This window comes from Xiphophorus couchianus, chromosome 22 (genome assembly GCF_001444195.1).
Source record: "Xiphophorus couchianus chromosome 22, X_couchianus-1.0, whole genome shotgun sequence".
Classification (NCBI taxonomy): domain Eukaryota; kingdom Metazoa; phylum Chordata; class Actinopteri; order Cyprinodontiformes; family Poeciliidae; genus Xiphophorus; species Xiphophorus couchianus.
The window spans coordinates 16854140-16875244 of record NC_040249.1 but is presented as its reverse complement, the minus strand read 5'-3'; the positions used below and the strand labels follow the sequence as shown (position 1 = coordinate 16875244).

General features: G+C 36.2%; 1 protein-coding gene across 2 annotated transcripts in view; it reads left to right on the top strand.

Annotated features, from left to right (window-relative positions):
- The window catches only part of macrod2 (mono-ADP ribosylhydrolase 2), a 476756-nt gene that overhangs the window by 323792 nt on the left and 131859 nt on the right, over positions 1-21105 (top strand). The window lies entirely within an intron of this gene.

Here is a 21105-nt window from a genome sequence, read left to right as displayed (position 1 = left end):
ATTTTGGAGTGGTTTTTATTTTTTTTAAAAAAGCATCAATTGGCACAAGTAAATAAAATCAGTTTTGGTGACAAAAACATTTATAACTGTTAGCGTTCATTATTTTTGAGAACGTTTTAAAGGGTGCAAAAATGCTTATTTTTATACTTTATGCACTAAGCAAAAATGTCTCTCATAACAATTAACTTATTTTTGGTCTGAAACTGGTAAAGAGCAGTTTGTAGACATTACAGTTGTTTTGCAACTCTGTTATATTTATTCTTGTGGAAGATCCAGAGAGAGACACTCACTTTGTATTTCATCTTGGTTTTCTTTCTGCAATACTGAAAAATAAAATTATCTACTATAGTAAAATTTATGTATAGGTCTGTTTTATCCTTCACACCTAGCTTAACTACTGGCACATAGAAGAAAATCTGCTGATCTGCTGCAGATGGTTTAGGGTTGTAGTGATTATTATTTTTGCTTTTTAATATGCATGTTATTAAAGCACATAAATACACATGGGGTCTTTAGAATGAAGCAGTTCCAGTGTTTGACCAGAATTGTTGCTAAAGACAGTTTATTGGTCCTCCAAACAAGCCAGAAACCCTGTTCAGAACAATTGGATCAGGGATAATCAGTAGCAGCAAGGTTGCAAAGATTAGTTGACCAGTTTTTAACTGTCAAGTACTGCTGGTACAGTACTCGTTCTTTGCTCAATTCTTTCTTGCAGCAAACTTGGGTAAACTTGAACATCGGTCTAGTGCTCGAATTGGTTGAACAGTTCTAACAGTTCTTAAAAACCTTTAATTAGACCTTAGAACTGTTTTGCAGAAAATAACCTTGTGGAGATTTTCAAAGTGGAGTCCTAAGTTATCTGGTTGTGACCGTAACAAGTTGCGGATGATTCTTATTGTGTCTGACAGAGGAGAAACTAAAGAGCAAACTGTGCAGATGGTGATGTCTGGTTATCTTTGAAGTCTCAGAAGTTAAACTAATATATTAAATGATGCAATCTTGTCAGAAAGCCTGCTTCTTTTTCTCTGGCATGGCTCCATCTATTAAGAGTTGTCCCTGAGTCGGAAACACTCAGTGTCTTCTGATATTTCCTCCTCCACCTGATAAATGCCTCTGCTTTGATCAAAGAAACTGAGTGTAGCAGGAGGATAGAAAATACATCCTTGTATATGCAAATGATGCAGCTCTCATTACCTGACAGGTGCTCTTTCCTCTAGTACTTTAAATCTGCAAATCTCTGCTGTCCTACTGCTAACGTACCAGGTAGCTGTTCATCGGTGGTGGAATGAATTCTTGTTTACATCATTACAGTTAATTACCATACATGATCCATCAAGCCGGCAGCGACAGTGCTGTTCGTTTGCGTGAACATGTGTGTAGTTGTGTCAGCTAGACAGTCATCTCACTCTTGGTCGCCTCATTAGGGATGCAGCTGTATCCCTCTGGTAACGCCCATGTTGCTTCAGATTACTTTGTCATTTTCATGGCCACATTGAGTATTACACCAGTGACGATCAATACAGAAATCAAAAATAAATGCCCTTCAACGACTCAACTCATTTCATTGGCATACATTGTTCTGAAAGGTTATTGTGGATGTGCAATACACAGTCAAGATTTTTATTTGAATGAAACAGGATCCTTAAAGTGTGGATTCTCTTAAAGTACTCCGTATAGAGTAAATTCTAAAATTCTAAGAAACATGTTGCAAAATGTCTTTTTATGTGTGAATTTTACTGGCAGAATTGCATAGACATATGAAACCCAGGGTCACTTCATGTTTTTATTGGCCTCAAAGCTCTCATGTGCTCATTCTTTCCCCTTTGTGACTTTTATGAAACCAGGTGTTGAACCTTTCATGGAAGTGTGCCAGGCTTATGTCCATGAAACTGGAATTTCCTGCTCTATCACAGGATTCCATTTCAACAAGCTTGCACCCAATTATCCTTCAATAATCGTCCAAGGCCTTACAGATGGGATTGGTTTGAGTACAAGGCCTACCTATTGAGGTTTGTCACAATGGGGGGTATCTTTTCTCAGTAAACATGAGATGGTTTCAAGGGAAGAAATAAGATAACATCACAAATCAAGATGGACCTCCAGATAGTCATTTGAAGCTTTGACATCACAGAATTGGACTCAATATATAAACATAATACAGTGAGACAAAATGTACTGATTCAAGAGAGAACCGGTGTAACTGAAACTACGTTAGGTTTTCCCTTGCAATCATTTTAGCAGAATTGGGCACAAAGCCACTTATAATAGAGTAATTTGGGAGTTAAGTTTAGAATCGATCTTTCTGAGGGATACTGAAACACACAAGCTGGAAAACCTGGAAGATCACTTTACTGCCATGACTGTAGTGGGAGAAAATGTTCAAATGCTTTTAAATATGTAAAATGCATTTTGAGTGACTCAAGTGATTTACAAGTTTTCACTTCCTCTTAAGGAATGTAAATCAAAAACAAAGTCAATAATGATAAATTCCCTGTATAAAGGACATATTTACTCTCTCATATGCCTCAGACAGCATAGAGCAGCACCATGCAGCAACAGAAATTGTTTTCCAGACCAATCCACATAAAAGTGAGAGATGTCCACTGAAAATGGCCACTAGCCCATTCGTCTGTTGCCTGACCCCAGAATTATTGATGCTCTTTGGTTGTCATATGAGACCATTTGCCTGTGTTTATTTTTATAAAGGGTGTAACTAAATTACTTTGTTGTCACTGAGGATTTTGAACCTTTACCTTTAAAGAACAGACCAAAGAGAGATCATAAAATCCTATACTTGTTCAGGAAAATGCAGCACTGTTTTTTGCAAATCTAACATCCCCCAACAGAAAGTATTGTATTAGCATGATTTCATGTTGTTTGTAAAACTTGTTTGCCAACAATACCACTGTGTTGAGTAACTATTGAAGTACACATAACTAAAGCATCCTAAATGTGTATCTTTAATGTTGAATTTTCTGTCTTACAAATTTGGAAATTAAGCTTTATTGTACACTATGTGGCTAACTGATGTGGAAACACTTATGCAACCTAAGAACTAGGTAATACAGGTTACCTTGGTACACAACTGTTTTAAACATTTGTGTTTAAATCACAAAGGATTTTTATGAAATCATGACTTTGTCTATATAAACAGTATAAGTAACTGAAAGGAGGCTAACTACAAGATGACCTAGCTGATTAACTACTAACATCAGCTTCAGGGTTTAATATAAAAAAAGCAGAATATTGTTTGGATTAGGCTCATGAAAGCCTCTACTAAATTCAGAGGCATTTTCTTCTCTCTCATATAGCAGAAATAGGGATTTTTGTTAGAAGAAAAGCAAAAAACATATATTAGGCATTTCGTTTTAAATCTTGTTGTAAATACTTAGGCAATGTGAAACTGTTCTGTTTTCTCTCAAAGTTATCATACAATGAAGATCTCATGCCAACCAAGAACAAACCTCTCATTACTTTCTTGCCCCTTTTGTCATTTTGTTATCAAAACAGAGCGGGGTTTCTTGGAAGCAGAAATGAAGGATTGTGCAGATACTGCAGAGAGACATGTCAGTGTTTATGATCTTCTGCATATTTTGCTAATCACTGTGTCATTACCCAGCACATATATCTGCTTTAGTGCCATTATTATCTTCCAAGGTCACTGCTAACAAGGGCTGATGCACTGTGTCTGGCCTGAGCTGATTGACTTGTGATGTTAAACTGGCTCAATTTCATCCTACTCAGCAATTCAAAAGGCAAAGCAGCACCTTGCACAGGATTATAACAGAAAGATGTTGGGTTGTGCTACTGCTGTGTTGTATTCAAATGATGCTGGCAATTGCCAAAGAAATGTTAGCAGATATTTATTTTGTTTGTTTTGCTTGTGTTTGTGTGGATGGACAGCTTGAAGGGCATATATTATCATATTTCAGAGGCAAAACCCCTCCAAATCTTGAAAGTGTTATCCATAAATAGACCATATTCAGCATTTCCGTTGGTTTCCAAAGCAGATAGAGAATTTTAAAACACAATTTTCTGAAGGAAGTCTTTACTATATATGGACAATGAGTTTCTTCTGTTGTAGCACCTTATACCTAGTTACACCCTTTACCTGTTGACAAAAAGGTCCTTTTTAAAAGGAATACGTTTTATGGATGTGTGGCCAATTATTGACAACCCTGAAAAAGTTTCCTCTGTTTGGGTTTAAGAACCAAATTGAGCCCAATTTGGAGATGAAAGTAATTCTCCTTCTGAATAAGTTTGTGTAAGGACAAAGGCACACTGAAGCAAAGCCAAAGTTCAATAATTTGATTTGGATGACTCTTAACAGTTTCTCTATGTTTGTTTATCATTTTCTATGCCTCTTGCTGCACTTTGACATTGACTTAGCGTTAACCTACACACAGAACTAACCCCATCATAATGACATCAGGTGCGAAGGCGTTAGTTACTTGTTTATTATAGCAAGATTTAAAATGATTGTATTTATTTTAAACATTTTAAAATATTTTTAACAGAGTAAAGTCAATTTTGCATTCAGTTTGACCCTGTAAGGATATAGCTGACCATTAATTAATACTTTGGCGTTCAATACATAATATTCATAGCTGCCTTGTGCTTTTCTTTGTCCTTATGGTCTTTTAAATAATTTTGCAATTTGGTCACAGAAATAAATAGAATTTAACCTTCAAGGCTGATGAGAGCTGCAAGGAAAAGTTGTAAAAATCCTTAAATATGCCCTATAGATAAACTTTTTAAGATTACTTAAGCTTTGAATTGTGTTGGGGTGGAAAAGAAGAGGCATGGCGTTTTGTTTGGTTCAGGACTTAAGATTTGCTTCAGTGCTACAATTCTCATGAACCAGATGACTCGGCTGTATACACCTCAGTACTTGATATCCATTTACTTTTGATTTAATTTCTTGTAGATAAAGCGTGCAACAACTCTGTGTGAGACTCATGATTTTAAAATTGCAGCCAGTCCCTAAGTAACACCCCCACGTTCTACATTCATACCCCTCCAACTTAATTAAAAATTATACGACATGTTAGCACTAAATCATTATGAAGTAGGCCGAATGAAGCAATCATTCCGTAGGGTAATTTGGAAGATTAAGCATTTCTATCATTGTCTACTAGTAACCTTAATACTATAAATGTTAGACTCTCCTTTTAATTTATGATACTGCAACTGTCGGAACCAGAAAAAAAGATTTTAATGCAAATGTGCAGTTCATGTACCAATATTAATCTTTTTCATTTCACGTATAGATTCATCTGGAGAGCTCGAAGGTTTAGTCGTCATGCTGTATCCTGAATGAGATGCCTGCCGGAGAGAACACAGAGCAGTGAATCCTGTTTCATGCTTTGACTTCTTGTGTGCAGCTTGTAATTCCAGATAACCTCCAAATCTCACTCATCTTTATATCTAATGTCACATCCGTAAACCCCTGCATGACAAAATGCATGGAATAAGATTTTAAGCTCTCTGTCGTTGGGCATGGGCCCTGCTTTTAGGAGGGTATAGAAACCTGATCTGGTGAATGTGGAGAAGAAAAAATAAAATTACTGTACTGTTTGTACTGAAAGTATGTTGTATGTTTGCAGCACAATTTTAGCAAAAGAGTTTACTTTTTTAATATGGATAGCATTGAATGCAGAGCACAGCAATCAACCAAGATATTGAGAAAACAATTCTACTGATAATATCCCCGACAGGAAGCTCTGCTTTTATCTGGACTCAGCAAAGCAAAGTCATTAAGAAATCAGAAGAATGAGTCCACTACATCTGTGTCCCTCCTCTTCTCAGCAAGTCAATGGAAAGACATTATTGTGAGGAAAACATACACAGCAAGTGACTTGGCTTAATCAAAACTGCCATGACTTCAGAATTGCACCATGACAAATTATTGGCTTTCCCACCTGAGCACAGTGCTGCAAGAGTCACAGTGTGGCCTGACTGATAAGGAAGTGTCTTTAAGTTTGACACAGAGCCTTGCCAAGCATAATGATGATAGCTTGGATCATGCCCTCTTACCTAAGCAATATTGTGATCCACTCTAAATACCATTTAGGTGGTGTATAGATGTTTGGTGCTTAAATTATTGAGCAGCAGAACTTCTAAAGGTTCAATACTCTGGTTCCTGCGTTTTCTCTCTGACATTTAAAGCTACAAGCCAGATGTGGGTTTTTTCCCCCCAAAGATATAAGAACTTATAATAAAAAACAGCTAAAGTATGACATGTCACCAAAAAAGTCAAAGATAAATAAAACATACTGGGAAAAAAAACACCACAGAGGACAACAACTATCATAATTTGTTCCAAGACCAGTTTTAAGGTGATCAGATGCAGAGTTTTTACTATCTAGTCATCAGCGTTTTTTTCTAAAGAATAGAAATCAGACAAAGAGAAATGCATTGGGGCTTTGAGCTTGCTTGGGTTAGATTTTGCTTTTTTAAGATCCCAAAACCATGTTGGATGTTGCGGCTGGAGGCACACGTTAGACTTCAGAACACAAACTTGTATAAATCCATTTATATTACCACTTGAAGCTTTCCACTTAATTCCATGTGGCACTTTCAAATGGCACATTGAGCTTGATCCTGTTGCCCTGAAGAGTCACCTGATGATAAGTCATTTGAAGGCCAATGTAGCAATATGGTGAAAAATGTTAGCAGTTTTAAAATCCTAACTTTTTAAAATGTTGGTGTACCTTGATACTAAAAGCAGGTTACTTGACTCTTGCCCCGTGTGGTGTCAGTGTAACTACAGAGAATTCCAAAATTAGGTTTTTTTTGTGGATATTTAATTATTTACAGCAAAATTAAAAAAGAAAAACTGGAAATCTATCTGATTTGTCCTTAATTGATTTTACAGCAAAATCTAGCTTGCCAATTCCCTGGAAGAAATCAAGAATTGTTAACTATGAAGTAGGGGGATGGGAGGTTGTATATTAATCTACACATTTCCTATTTCCTACATTTTCTCATGTAGTTGTACAGAACAATTTTGCTATGAAAACATGTGATGTATTTGGTTCAGAGAAAATGGTTTTCCAGTTTTAGCAACTAATTAATTCTTTATCAATATTCATGACGAACTCCACATTTAGAAAACTGTAATTAGCTGCATTATCCTCTGGCCATTTGTGAAAAGTTATCCAGAAAGTTCTTTCAAACCAGCGCCATTAATCTGTTCACTGACCACATTGTACACAGTTGTACATTACCTGACATGGGAATCAGTCCAGATGTCACCACTTCAAAAACTGCTTTTGGTTTCTATGGACCACTGAAAATAGAGGCCGGTTGGATGGTGTCATAAATTCATGGGAGCCACCTGGTGATTTCTTCAGTCACCTTCCGGTTTCCTTTCAGCCAGCTGCTCCCCATAATTCCAATCAATCTGCAGAGCAGCGCAGCAATTCACCATGACCTTGAGTGGCAGCTCCCTTCTCTTTCCTCGTGGATGTATGGGGAATTTTAGTTCACCCTCATTCTTTCTCATTTCAAAATGCACCTGTGGCCTTTTTGAGTTTTTACCCTTTTTTTTTTTTAAATTGCTCTTATATTTTGTAACATTTAACAAATATTCTGGAGACTCACTGAGTAGATGGCTGCCCCTGTATCTTTCTGTTGATTATTGTTCAATAGATTTGTTTTATATTAGCAGTGGTGACTGTGTAAAATAGAAATCTGTGTGATTCTTTATATTTGTTTGCAAATAATCTGTGGTAACCACCCAGATAAATTAAGATAATGTAGACAGAATCTAAGTATTTTATCTCATGCAGGAGCCTATATACTGTATATATATATATATATATATATATATTTACATTTAGTCTGCAGTTGGGGGTTTGTTGTTCTGCTTGGTTGGCTGTAGCAATGCATTGTCTGGCTCAGGCTATGCTGGCTACCTTCCTGAACCTGGTGTGACAGAGCTGTCTCCACATGAAGGTCATGCTCTCCCAGGATCCTCCCCTCTGCCCAGCCTGTCTGTCACGTCCTACATGGTCTATTAGGCACTTTAATGATGACCACTGTCAAATGCATCGACATAACAGATCCTCACCAAGTTAAATATTTGTGCATGTTTGTACATTTTCTCTGGTTCACCAGTAATTAATAAAGTAATCTTACATTTTCTCTGCATTTAACCCTTGAGAGTCCAGGGTAGGTTCTGGGGATTTTCTGTTACCCAGGATGTAACAGTGCCAATGTAATTTACATAAACAACCTGGTATCGGACTCTACATTGGTGACACGCAGCTGACACTCAAGTAAGTAAAATATAAGCATAATTGCTTGTACTGAATGAAATAAAAGTTCTTTGGGGATTTAAAAGTATTTAATTAGGAAAATGAGCACCCAAAATAATTACTAAGACATTTTACCTTTACTTGGAGTCCACAACTATGGGCTTGTCTCTTAAAGGAGCGGTAAAAACCTAGAGAAAGGATCTTAAAAAGTTTTAAAAAGTTCAACCTTTTTTTTTCACATTTTGGTAATGAAAACGTTTTCAGATTTTTTATCTTTCGGTTTTTGTAAGGTTTTATGAAAGTGTAATATTAAATATAATATAAAATTATTTAGCATTTATACAAGTGTTGCACAAAAAAAGGACATATGTACACATGTTCCAGACATCCTAATGAGCACCCAAAATAATTAGTAAGACATTTTATTTTACTTGTGGTCCACAACTATGAGGCGGTATTATGCAAAATCAACTTTTCAAAGTCTTTTTTTTTTTATCATGATATAATGTTATTCTTTTTTAACATGGCTGAATATAAGCCCATTACCAGAGCTGTTTGTATTGATCCAATTCAATAGCAAAAAACCAAAATCGGGATACAATTGTGGAAAGGTCAAATGTTTATTGGGAAAGAGTTTTTTAAAGATGTAAGAAAGTGACTCCGCCTTGTCTGACTGATGAGAAACAAACCTGTTCCTTTATTAAAAACGATAAAGAACTGGCCTACCACATACTCTGATTAAATGCTAGAACCGCTTTGGTGTTAAGTCTTTACTAGTTTACAGGTGAGTCTGCTACTTCATGACAGCAAGCCTCCAGGAGTCTCCCATCTGCTTATCTCTATTATCCGAATACCTGCCATAAATAAAAGTAGCTCTCCACGTGACACTGCACATTTATTATGGGATGCCTTCAGGCTATAAAGAAGGCTCAACAATGCTTAGATGACTGTGGAAGGATTTGCTGCATGTACACTTACAGATGAATGAAAATGTGGACACAAAGATAAGTTATCTTAAATGCCTCCTCAGTTTACCATCACTGGATGACCCAAAGAGATTTTGAGAACTGGAAGAGTCCCAACTGCTATGGCCCTGTAGTCCCTAAAATAGTGGCTTTATTATATTAGCAATGAAAATATTCCTCCCTTAAGTTATTTTAATATGTACTTAAGCGTAAAAGTCTGTTTAATTTATAGTAGTACTTTTGTAAATTGTGATTTGGGTTTTACTGATCAAATAACAAGCCTTTTAATTTAGGAAAGATGTCCTAATGGCAGCACCTATCCTTTCACACAGCACCACTCGGTACTGATGGCTGCTACAAAATTGCTTAAAAGAAGTCTTTAAGAGTGGCTTTCAATAAAAATTTTTACAATTCTTAAATTATTCTTCAGTTTTACCTCAACCCTAATTTGCTTGATTCTCATAGAAGCAACCTCCAGGAGGCTCTTTCCAAATCCTGATACGTTGCTGATCTTCTGTGTTTTGACCTTCTGTCAAAACACTTAATTATTCATTGGATATTCAAAAAGGTGTTTTTTAATAGTTATTTTAGAAGTGCCATAATTTGTTGTGTGATTCTCTTAAGATCCTAAAACTTTTTTGAAGTCTTATTTTCAATTTGTAAGGAGAAAAATAATATTTCCTTCAGCAGATGGGTCTGAATCTGTGTCTTGCTTCACACGTCTTGAGCAAAGCAGGGTGCTGAAGGCTCATTAGAAGAAAAACATTAAACAAAGATGCTCTCTTTCCACCTTTCACAAACCTTGTCAAATGGAAACTTAAACACAAGACCACCTTTATTTTTACTGCAGGTATGAATATCATTAGAGCTCCAGTTAGTGCACTAAGTGTGAGTGAACTAGTAACTACTACTTATGACATGATTAAATTAATACACAATCTTACATTGTTATATTTTAGGGACCAACAAATATAGTTGTAGGCTAAATCAGGGCCATCATAAAATGTTTAACACTTTGTATTTGTAGATCTTTGAATAAATAGGCAGAGCATTGAAAGAGCAGGTGTTAAAGTACTCCCGAATGACTTCCAGGGGACATTCAAGGACTTGTTCAAACATGCATGAATGCGTGAAAGCAACATTCCATGTATGTCTTTTAGTGAATAACATTATAACACGATTAAAGCTGAAAGAAAGTTTACTTTACATAATGTCTTCTTTTGAAAAGATGTCCTATCACAGAGATTTTGTAATAAAGTGACTAAAACCTCAGAGCAGTGGAAGACTAACAGCTATTAAGAAATTTGAAAACAACTTGAAGTGTACATCTTCATATCTTATAGGATAGTAACATACATTAAACATATTGTACTTTATTTTTTCCCTCATGAAGAACTTTTAATAAAGCTAAATCTCTGCTTTGTAGGATTTCTTAGCTTAAATAATAATAAAAAAAAAAAAAACTCAGCACCTCAGAAAGGTCAGTGGTTTGATTGCCGTTTGCCTTCCTGGCCAAAATGAAGATAAAATGAATACATGCCGAGCCGCCTCTCTCCTGGTCCCTCCTGTCCCTAATCCGCCCACTCCTGAGTCTTTCCCTGCTGCACCATCTTCATAGCTCAGTTCAAAGTAAGGGAGAAATGGCTCATAGGTCTGCACAGAGGGAAGGCTGACCTCCTCAGAGCTTACTGTGTCCTTCGTCAAAAGTCCTTTTAAGGACTGAAAGATATTCAACGAAAACCAATTCTGTGCCGTGTGCTAGAAATGAGCTTTGGTTTGGATCCGTGATCTTGTTTTATAGACATTCCCTGAGGCAGACATCATATCTCCAGTGTCAGTTCTGTACAGGCTGTTCACTCATCGCGTTTTGAACACTGTTATGGTCCCACTGCCGAGGTAAACCGTTTCTGGAATCTTGTATTTTTTAATGCTCAATGGACTGAATGCTTTTGTATTTATACACACAGCACAGCAAACTTCATTACTTAAGAGTATGGAGTGTAAATTGAAAAATAGTGTTTTCACACGCTAATACGACACAGGCCTTAACCTCTCATCCTGCTACTGTTAATTAGCGAAGGTTGCTCTTACCTCAGGGCACACTTAGATTTATGGGTTTAGGTTGGGGGGAGATTTAAGGTGGACTGCTCAAGCTCATAGACTACACGAACGAATAGGTTTTTATAACACTCATATTGTGGTTTCTATGACTGCTCATGTGAACCTGAAATTTATTTGCTACAAACCAGCAGATGGTGTAAGTACACAAAAATAAACATTTCACTGACTATTGAGAAGAATGCTGCTGAATACTATTAATAAATATTTGAAATCAAAGCTCTGTATATTTCCGAGATCTGTGATTATGTGTGTATCTATGTTTTAAAGGAAACTTTGAATTTCTTTCTGGGTTAGTTGTTGATTTATTGAGCACTGCATAGGGGGATCAATATCAATTTCATCTCTGCACATTCAGCACAGAGATAGATCAGTCACGTGTTTAGCTTAGCCAAGCATAAACCCTGGCAGCAGAGGGAAATCTCTACCCTCCGAACAGAAGTTAAAAAACAGTTCTTTCAGGTATCCAGGATTCTAGTTATCAGTCCGCCTTGCTGCATTTTCCCCCTTCCCTGCTTATTTGTCTCACTCCAGTCTACCTTGCCTCCTAAACATTCTGCCTCCTCTCTTTTATTCCTTCTAAAAACATTGCATCACATGGAAAAAAAAGCTTTGCACCAGTGGAATTGTGCAAACAGGGTAAACTACAGAGGGCGAATTGAAGGCAATAATTGAGCATCCTGAGCTTCTGTTAACAAAAAGAGTTCATTAAGTCCATTAAATTCCCTGTTGACAGCAACATCCCTACCTTCAAGTCTTGGAATAATTATTCCTGAAGCACAGGGCCAATAAAGATATCAGAAGAAACAGACTCACCCAGTGGTATGCTATATTTCTTTTCTTATGCTATTAAAGAAATAGGCTTTTACTCTTCTAAATTGGAAATCATGCCCCCATGATTTATGGATCATTTTGTATTTACTCTGCTTTTAATGGTTCACCACAGAGAGCCAAATTCCAAAGCAAATATTGAGGTTTATGCTGTATTTGTGCTTTGAAGAGTTCATTTGTGTCTTTTCTAAAACATCTGTTATGGTTCTCAGCAGATCATTTATCTGTGTTTTGTTTGATGTGAAAACCAGCTACTATGTTGTAATTTTTAGTTTATAACAAGATCAAATTCCCAAAGATGTTTTTAGTACAAACTTGTTTTATTAGCTGTAGAAAAAGAGGATCGATCCTCTAGTCATGGCAAAAAATGTTTGCTGAACAAAACAGAATTAGTCATTGTATAAGTTGTTGATTCTTACAGGATTTATTTAATTTAACTGTAGAGATAGAACTAATCTAATCTATTTGATGTGACAGACCCTTTATTAATAGATTAATCCAGAAGCCATAGTCCGTTACTTCTTAACAGTGGCAGTTCTTACATGAACAGTGCCTCCTACATCACCTTCTCACCTTACCTCCCACTCAATAACCAACATTTCTCTAATTAAGCCCATTCTGTAACTTTTTCACAATGTTACTTCAGTTACAATAATCTTAGTAACTGTAGATTATTGCTAATATTGTTGCTTTTTTCTGTTAGGAGAGAAATTTTGTAATCACTTTGTTTTTGTGTACGGTAATATAATTTATTTGTTGGTAGTTCAGCACAGAACAGTCATATGGCATATGGGCAAAAGTGAACAGGCATTTGAATACCACAACATGTTTTTAATTACCCATTTCTGATAACGACTGAGTCGGAGAGTGATATATTAAATAATATTGACCTAAAGGGTAGAATTAAGTAAGTGTTCACTAGTTCTTCATACTCCTTTTCAAACAGAAAAGTAGAGGTAAACTTGTTATTTTGATCTTGACTGTGTATGCACAATTCTTCTCTTGTCCTACTGTTTTGTTGTTTTCTTTGTTTAAAAAACCTGTTTGAAATAAATAAACTTATTTATTTATTTCATTTTTTATTTATAAAAATAAAATGTAGGGTGTAGTGGCTTTGCAGACAATTTCTAGACAATTTTTTACCACAATATGTTTCTTTTGCACCCTATTGTTGTACTCAGCTTCAAAATAAGGCCAACAAGTATATTAAACATCAGATAAACTGTGCCCATGACATACCTGCCTGTTACTGGCGATGGAATACTACAGTGAGGCATTATGTGAGCCTTCACAGAATTATCTGTAATGAACAGATGCTTTTTAGCCCTTCAGCGTCCCAAACTGACTTTGTAAAATAAAAGTAAAAAAAAAAAAAAATGCTAAGCCCAAAATACATCACCTTTTAGATTATTCATAAACTTTCAGTCAAATAAATACGTGCAAACAGACAATGAGAAGTTCATAATGTTTTCAGTTGAAGACACTGGCATTTACTGAGTTTAAATGTCTTTTTGTCAGTTTGGAAATGTTGGTAAGACTTTTTTTTTTTACCGAGACAACCCCAGAAAAGCCAAGTTGTTTTTCTTCTGCAGACATTAGTATGCATAATGCAGCAGTGAGGATTTTAGTCTTACACTGGTTCTGCTCAAAGACGAGGGGGGCATGTAGCAAGTCACCTGTCTTCATATGTATGCTGCTCTGTCAACTCAAAATTCAGTGGGGTTTTGACTTTGAAGCCTCTTTGATATGGTGCTTTTGAAATGTTGAAGGATGCTTTGAAAAGGAAAAGAAAAGTTTAATTAGTGGCCTTATGTTGGGAGGGTACCACAGGATAGCTTTCACATTGAAAGACCAGAAATGTTCCTTTTTTCTTTTTTTTCAGTTCTCTGATTAAATGTGGTATTGAAGTTGATTTATAAATGGAAATTAATGTCTCTTGAAAATTGCTCCTTAATGGTTGCTTTACTTCACTTTAGATCAACCACTCGGGAATAATCTTTTTTATTTGTGAACATCAGGGACTAAATTACAGAGCTATTGCTCGTTTTAACTCTCCAGCTGTATGTTTTCTCCATTCTCCATTGAATAAATGGAATATAGGTATTTTAAAATTCATATGTGTTGATGTCTAGCCTTCCACACAGAAACATACAGCATAGTTGGTGTCTTTACCTCCAGCCTTTCAAATGCCTGTTCATTCTCGGACACATAAACATATGTCTTGTTGGATTATGACAGAATCTGCCGATTTTCTTCTTTGTATCCTTTATCACCACCTGTAATTTAGGCTTCCAACACGCATATGATTTCTTCTGCAACACAACATGCAGACATGCTGTTACACTTTTTAAGCACTTGCAGGAATAATCACAGGCGTACAGGCCCTGAGGCGTACTGAATGATGTCGTCTGCTGCTTTATGTTAATGTTCAGATATTCAAATCAAACAGTATCCTCAGGATTACCCCTATTACGTTCTCCTGCATGTACTCTTTGCTTCATTCTTATGCTTCAATAAGAATACAGTTTATAATGTCACAGCTCTTGTGATGAATACAATAGTAAGGACTTTATAGGATCATCACAATTATGTTGAGGTTATGGATTTTAATCAAGCACCACGTTTTAAAGCTGGAGAGATGAAATGGATGTCAAAAGTCAGCATTAAAAATGATTATAGGTTCTGTGACCTATTGTACCGTATTGATAATAGAATATAATACAACATAATATAATATAACATAATGTAATATAATATATCAAATATGCTCGTGTTGATTCCCAATCATCCAGGACATGACAATCTGATGTGTTCAAGGAAAAGGCAAAAAGGTAAAAAGGAAGGTGAGAGTGTATTATAAAGATGCACCAATCATAGTTCAGTTTCCAAGCACTGATTTCTTAAAGCTCTGAACTGTCTAAACTACTTGCAATAACAATTGCTATAGTGGAATTTATTAATAATTTCTAAGTAAAAGCTACAAGGACCAACAAATATAGTTGTACAGTTTTTTTCTGCATCGCCAGAAATCTACTAATAAAATAAAATCGTTAAGGTTATATAGCAAATATGTGTGTACATATAAATCCCATCTAAATTACACCACATCTTATTCACATCGTTCGTCAGTGTTACACTGCCATACTTATTCTACTTTATTAAAAATACAAAATGATTTTCAAAGCTGACATTAAAATAAACCGTGTTGGTCATTTTTTATCAGTATTTTTAGATTGATTTGGTCTGTTAATCTAGCTATGTGTTCCATGTAAAATAAGATTTTCAAAATATTTCCAATAGATCTTAAATGAGTTTGCTGATCAGACTGGTTGATTACAATGCTGTGTTCCCTCTTGTTCATGTCAATTTTTTCATAAAAAATATAATCTTGTTGGAATAATAATGTGGGTATTTTGATATTTTTTTAGTGTCTAAATAAAATCATGTTTAAGATTAAATGCTACAAATTATATAGAACGGATGCACCAAAGGAAAGCTTTTTACTGGAGCACTGAGGGTAAAACAGGTGAGATCTTTGTCTCGAACAAAAGCCTCTATGTTGGGTTCCCTTCAGCAAATAAAGGTCTATTTTTGAATTCAGGGTATTTCATAACAGTGACATTTGATGAGACAAAAAAAGCCACCAGTCTGTGAGCCTGTCTGTCAATCTGAAGTTACACCAGTTAGTATTTTAGATCAGCAGACACAGCCATCTGACTGAATCTATTTGGTGCATTCAAATAACTGAAAGACATTTGATGAATGGAGTGTTTTTTTTAGCCTGTTTGACTCCAGGTGTATTGATTAGGTGTAGAGTGGAGCTAAGCTGGCATTCTCTTCAGCATTTTGTCAGTCTTGTTTGGTTTTTGCCTGGTGGTCAGTTGTAAAATATTAATTTGACCTAAACAGTAGGCCTCACACACAGAGCTGAGTTATGTTTTGTTTCCTATGATTTCATGTCTTTAAGATGATAATGTTAGTGTAATCAGGTGAACTTAGAAATAACATAGATTGCTAAAAGTGAAAAGAATCATATGTACTTTAAAGAGATAAGACAGTGAATCCACACTCCATTTCCTAGTTTCTATTCTGTTATCCATGTTAAATTTCTAAACTTTCCTTTTGTTGTCAAAGCTTGAACAAATCATATTTTAAAAAAGTCTTCTGGGTGCTCTCTACAGCCTTGGCCTTCTGGGTGAACTATGGTTGATCAAGCATATAGGTGGTCATGGACCAGCGACTCCAGCAGCCATCACTTTGCTATCTGCTTGTATCGGCTCCACTGCCCTGCACCATCCGCAGACTTGCAGCCTTTACACCTTTTTTCAGCCCATTCATCTCACTGCTGTCACTGTTTGGCTCACCAACATGTAGTGACCTGTCTTTCTTCCCCTGCAACACAGCATCCATTGCATGTGCAGATGGGCTCAGTGCTGTGGAACTGAGTGTGATGACAGCAATCATGGAAAACCCTGATTTTCATTATCACCAAAGAGAGTAATTCTGTCCAGCTATTACCTAGTTGTTTTTAGACTCTCAGTGATTAAGCTATTTGCGGGCCCTTATTATCTCAAAACCAGAGTTTGAGTCTTTCCAATTCTCAAATTACACCCAAAGGAAGGTCTGCTTCTGAAATAGCTCTACTGAGCAAACATTGTTGCCTTTATATATTTGTAAATCACAGCCAGATTGAATATCGTGGCATTCTCAAAGACTAGAGCTGTTAGTGTGTTGCAGATAGAATGGAAAAAAATGCGGGCTAGTGGAATCTGCTGTTATTTTGCATGTCGAAGAAAACGGAAGAGTGTTTACAAAAAGGTTATTCCCTAGAAGTTGTAATTAATTCTTGAGCTGTTCTGAATTACTTCACCAATTAAATACATTTTTTAAACTGTGTTTGTAATACTTTTGTTTTTCTTGTTTTACTAATGTTTAAAATGTATTAATCAAACATAGGGGTTGTGGAGCTGTCAAACAGATGCTGTGTTAAATAATAATAAAAAAACCATTAAATCTTAGAGCATTTTTATTAAGTGAAATTAACAGGATGTACTCATATGTTTCTATCCTACTAACTAGGTCAGAGGTTTGTATGGTTTATATTTTTGCACACCACATATATCAAGTTTATAATATACTATATGCTTAACCTGATTTCATGATTCACTTATTGATCCACAATTCTTAAAACAAATTATGTGTGTTTCCTTGCAGAAATATATTGAGGAATATTTTTTACTTCTTGTATCACTTTTATAATTGACTGATGCAAAAATAGGTGCAAACTGCTTGTATCTGTTGGATTCAAATGGACACATTTTGAGCTTTTTATATTTAGCACAATCTGAGTTCTTACAATAACCTGAAGGATTTTATATATTCCTTTGGTTATTAGAGATTTGTTTTCAATAAAGCTGCTTGTTAGCTTTCTGAACCTTGTATGCCTGACCTCCTTTTTGTTGGAGTACATCAAGCAACAACTTTCAGCTTTTTATTTTTTACAGCACTATTAAAGGTGGGAATGAAAAATGATGATTTGTGCAATCTACTTCTCTATCAGCCATTGCTGATTGTACAGGCAATTTATACATTGCTACAAAGAAGTATTTGCACCAATCTGCTTTTATGTCACACTTAAATTATGCTCATGTTGCTTTGATTCTTTCATGCAGTTTGAAGAAGCGATTGAATCGCATGTGGCAATTACTCAGGGGTGCCTAAACGCTTCCTATCTGTACCCAAAGCACCTTTTTGGGACTACAGTCTTCAGCCGAGCTTCTGCCCCACAGAGCATTCTCCCACACAGATTCTCGAGACTAGTGGCAGCAGCAATTAGCAAAGACCTGATGGAACTTCAAGTCTGCTAAGTTTATTATACCAACTACTTCTCAATTCAACTCTCCTAAGAACAGTTGTTAACAGCAAAGGCGGGGTGTCGGAAGAGTAGATGCCAATTCCATTTGTTGGTACAATTTTCTTGTAATTTTTCTTAGCTGACCACCCCTTGAAAGGAGTGGATAACGGTGCTTACCGGGGTTCACTAGATTAGCTTTGTCCAGTCTGATGGGTATCATAACTTTTTTCTGATATGTTTCCTTATGATGACTCTTTTAGCCTACCGGTACTTTATGTTGTCAGGCAGCATCTTTCTTGTGAAACTGAACAAAAAATTGTTGTTAAAAATTTAATTCAATTCATGTTTTAATGGATAGGGCAAAAAGGAAAAAAACATCAGTATAAGTCTGGAAGGGTCCAATACTTTTTTTTTTTTTTTTTTACACATTTTTGTATAGTTAAAACCATAGTCTAACATTATGTTTAGTTGAAATAAATCAGGCAAGTGAATACTGCACTTATGGACCAAACTGAGAGTGATCATATTTTAATGTTGTGTATTTTCCTTTGATGTTTCACAGTTTTTTTTTTTCTGTGCTGATAAAAATTCACACCAATGTGGTGAAATCAGATACATGTCTATGTCAACAAAAACACTGTCATCAGCTCTGATAGCAGTTTCTTCCTAGCTGGATTTTTTCATGTTACTTTTTCATTAGATGACATCGAAAACACTTGTTGTTGGTGCTTTTTTTCACATATAAGTGCTAAGAAGAAGGGGAAAACCAGTTGTGGCTCAAAACAACAAGGATTCTTCTACTTACAGCTTAAATTGAATAAACTGTTGTACGCCGAGTATCATGGACAGCGTGTTGCTTTCTGCACAGCCAACTGTGCTGAGTCCTTATGGACAGATATCATTGGGATAATAGTTTCATTTAATCAAAGCAGGTATAAAAACGGTTGGTGGGTCTCGGGCCATTAGGTGCCAGGTTTCCTATCCCCTGCGTTTCTCCATCCTCCATTTAGCATAATGACAGTCAATCAGCGCTCGTGTTGGAATATAGGCCGAGGTATTATGCTGAATAAAAGAGTGTTAATGTGTGCTACTTAAACACCCTGATCTGTAACTGCGATGTGCATTTTGCAGCAGCAGCATGTATCTGATTACAGCAGAGGAAGCAGGCTTAAGACTTACAGCAGTCAACAAAGAAGATTGTCTTGGATTCATTTTCTACCCTGATGTAATTCCACGCTGTGGTAACACTTGTGAATAATAACAGCCTTGTGGTCATATTTGCGCTGGGTCTCCCCATGCTGCTGTGATTTATAAGCATAGATTCCATCTGCAAACAGGCTACAAGGCCTCAGCCTACAGGGGCAGTACCCCGGGTCCAGTGCTATTTACTCAGCCAGCCGAGACCGAGCGCTCCCCTGGCAGAATCCTGTAGTCACTTGGCGTGTCTTTCTCTCCCTTTAACCTATGTGCTTACGGCTACTCTTCTGTGCAAGCAGCATGGGAAAGTGAAGAACCTACAGTGGAACTCTTCTGCATTTTACTGCAGGTTGAGCCTTACTGTGTCACTTCCTGCTGCTTAACAAATGACTGGAACCTGCAGGGAATCAGATCTCGCAGTGAAATAATGGGGACTTTATTGAGCACTGTCTTCAGTGAGTTAGTTATACCAATTAATAAATCATTACTTAAAAAGGGCGCTTTCTTCACATTTTTAAATAATAAAAATGAATTAAAACACATCATACATTTGGCAATTGGTACTGTTTTTGCTTTTTTGTCACTGTTAAATATTTCAGATTGTCAGGCTTTCAAATCATGTTAAGTTGACCAGGTCCAGACAGAACGTAGCAGCCAACAGACCATCACACTTCCAGCACCGTAACATTTTTTACTCCTTTTCTGAAGTGCTGTTCATTTTGACAGATGTACTTGCAGATACACTTTTTAAAATAATCATCTTTTGTCTTGTCAGTCCACCAAATATGCATTTGAAAAACTGGGTTATCCGTGTATTTTGTGGCTAATATGAGATGGTCCTTTTGTTTTTTGGTAAGCAGTAGGTTATGGACTGTTTTTTGAATCATGAATATTGATCTTAACTTTGTAACCTTGACCTTTCGTAACCTCTTAGATGAGTGATTTATGTGCTTCTAAAGTAATTTTGTTTGCAAAGTTTTCTCCATTTGTAGAACATGCTTCCTGCTATGGCTCACTGGTCTTTCAGAGCCTTAGAAATTACTTTCAGACACTTCCCAGATAGAGCATGAATTTCTTTAGATCAGTGCATGATGTGTTAATCATAATTTTACTATTGTATCTGCCTGATATGAACTTTTGTTTCATGATCTGAAACATATAAGTATGACAAACAAAAAAGGAAGCAAATACTTTTTCACAGCACTGTGGCTTCCCTAATGATATACAGAAACTATCTTGTGTTGTGATGCATTCTGACTTTGTGTTGAGATGCTTAGAGGAAAGACGCTCCACTTAAAAGTGACGTGATAGATTAGGGAGGAGTCTCGGCAGCAAAATAATTTCCCTGGTGACCAATTTCCGGATACACTGTAAGCAAAGAAAATCAGCAACAAGCCGATGTGTCAGGCAAAGCCTTATGGTACGAGTGCAGGAGGACATGCTGAGTCACTTCTAATGAGCAGCCAGAGATAGAAATAATAATTTAAGCCAGGAATTGTAGGTCATGATTCCATATATGCCACTGACTGTCCTAATTAACTCCAGCCCTCATACTATACTGTAACCCTCATATAGTATAAGCAAAGTTGCATAGTGGTTGTACAGGATTGATGCAAAATAAAATAAGAATAAAAAAGTTTAGTTTTATGAGTTTTAACATAGATTTTTCTGTTGAATGGAGTTTCTGACTTTGGTTCTTTTATAGAAATTGATATGACTTATTTATTTGTCTCTAGTGGCAGAAAATCCCATCTCTTTTCAGTCATTTTCCATCATCACCTTTTTTTAAGCTTAGTCTTAAATTTTAAATACTTCATGTATACAGAATTGAAGCAGGTATCATAGCAGTAAAGCTATCTATTCACCTTTTGGCCAAATT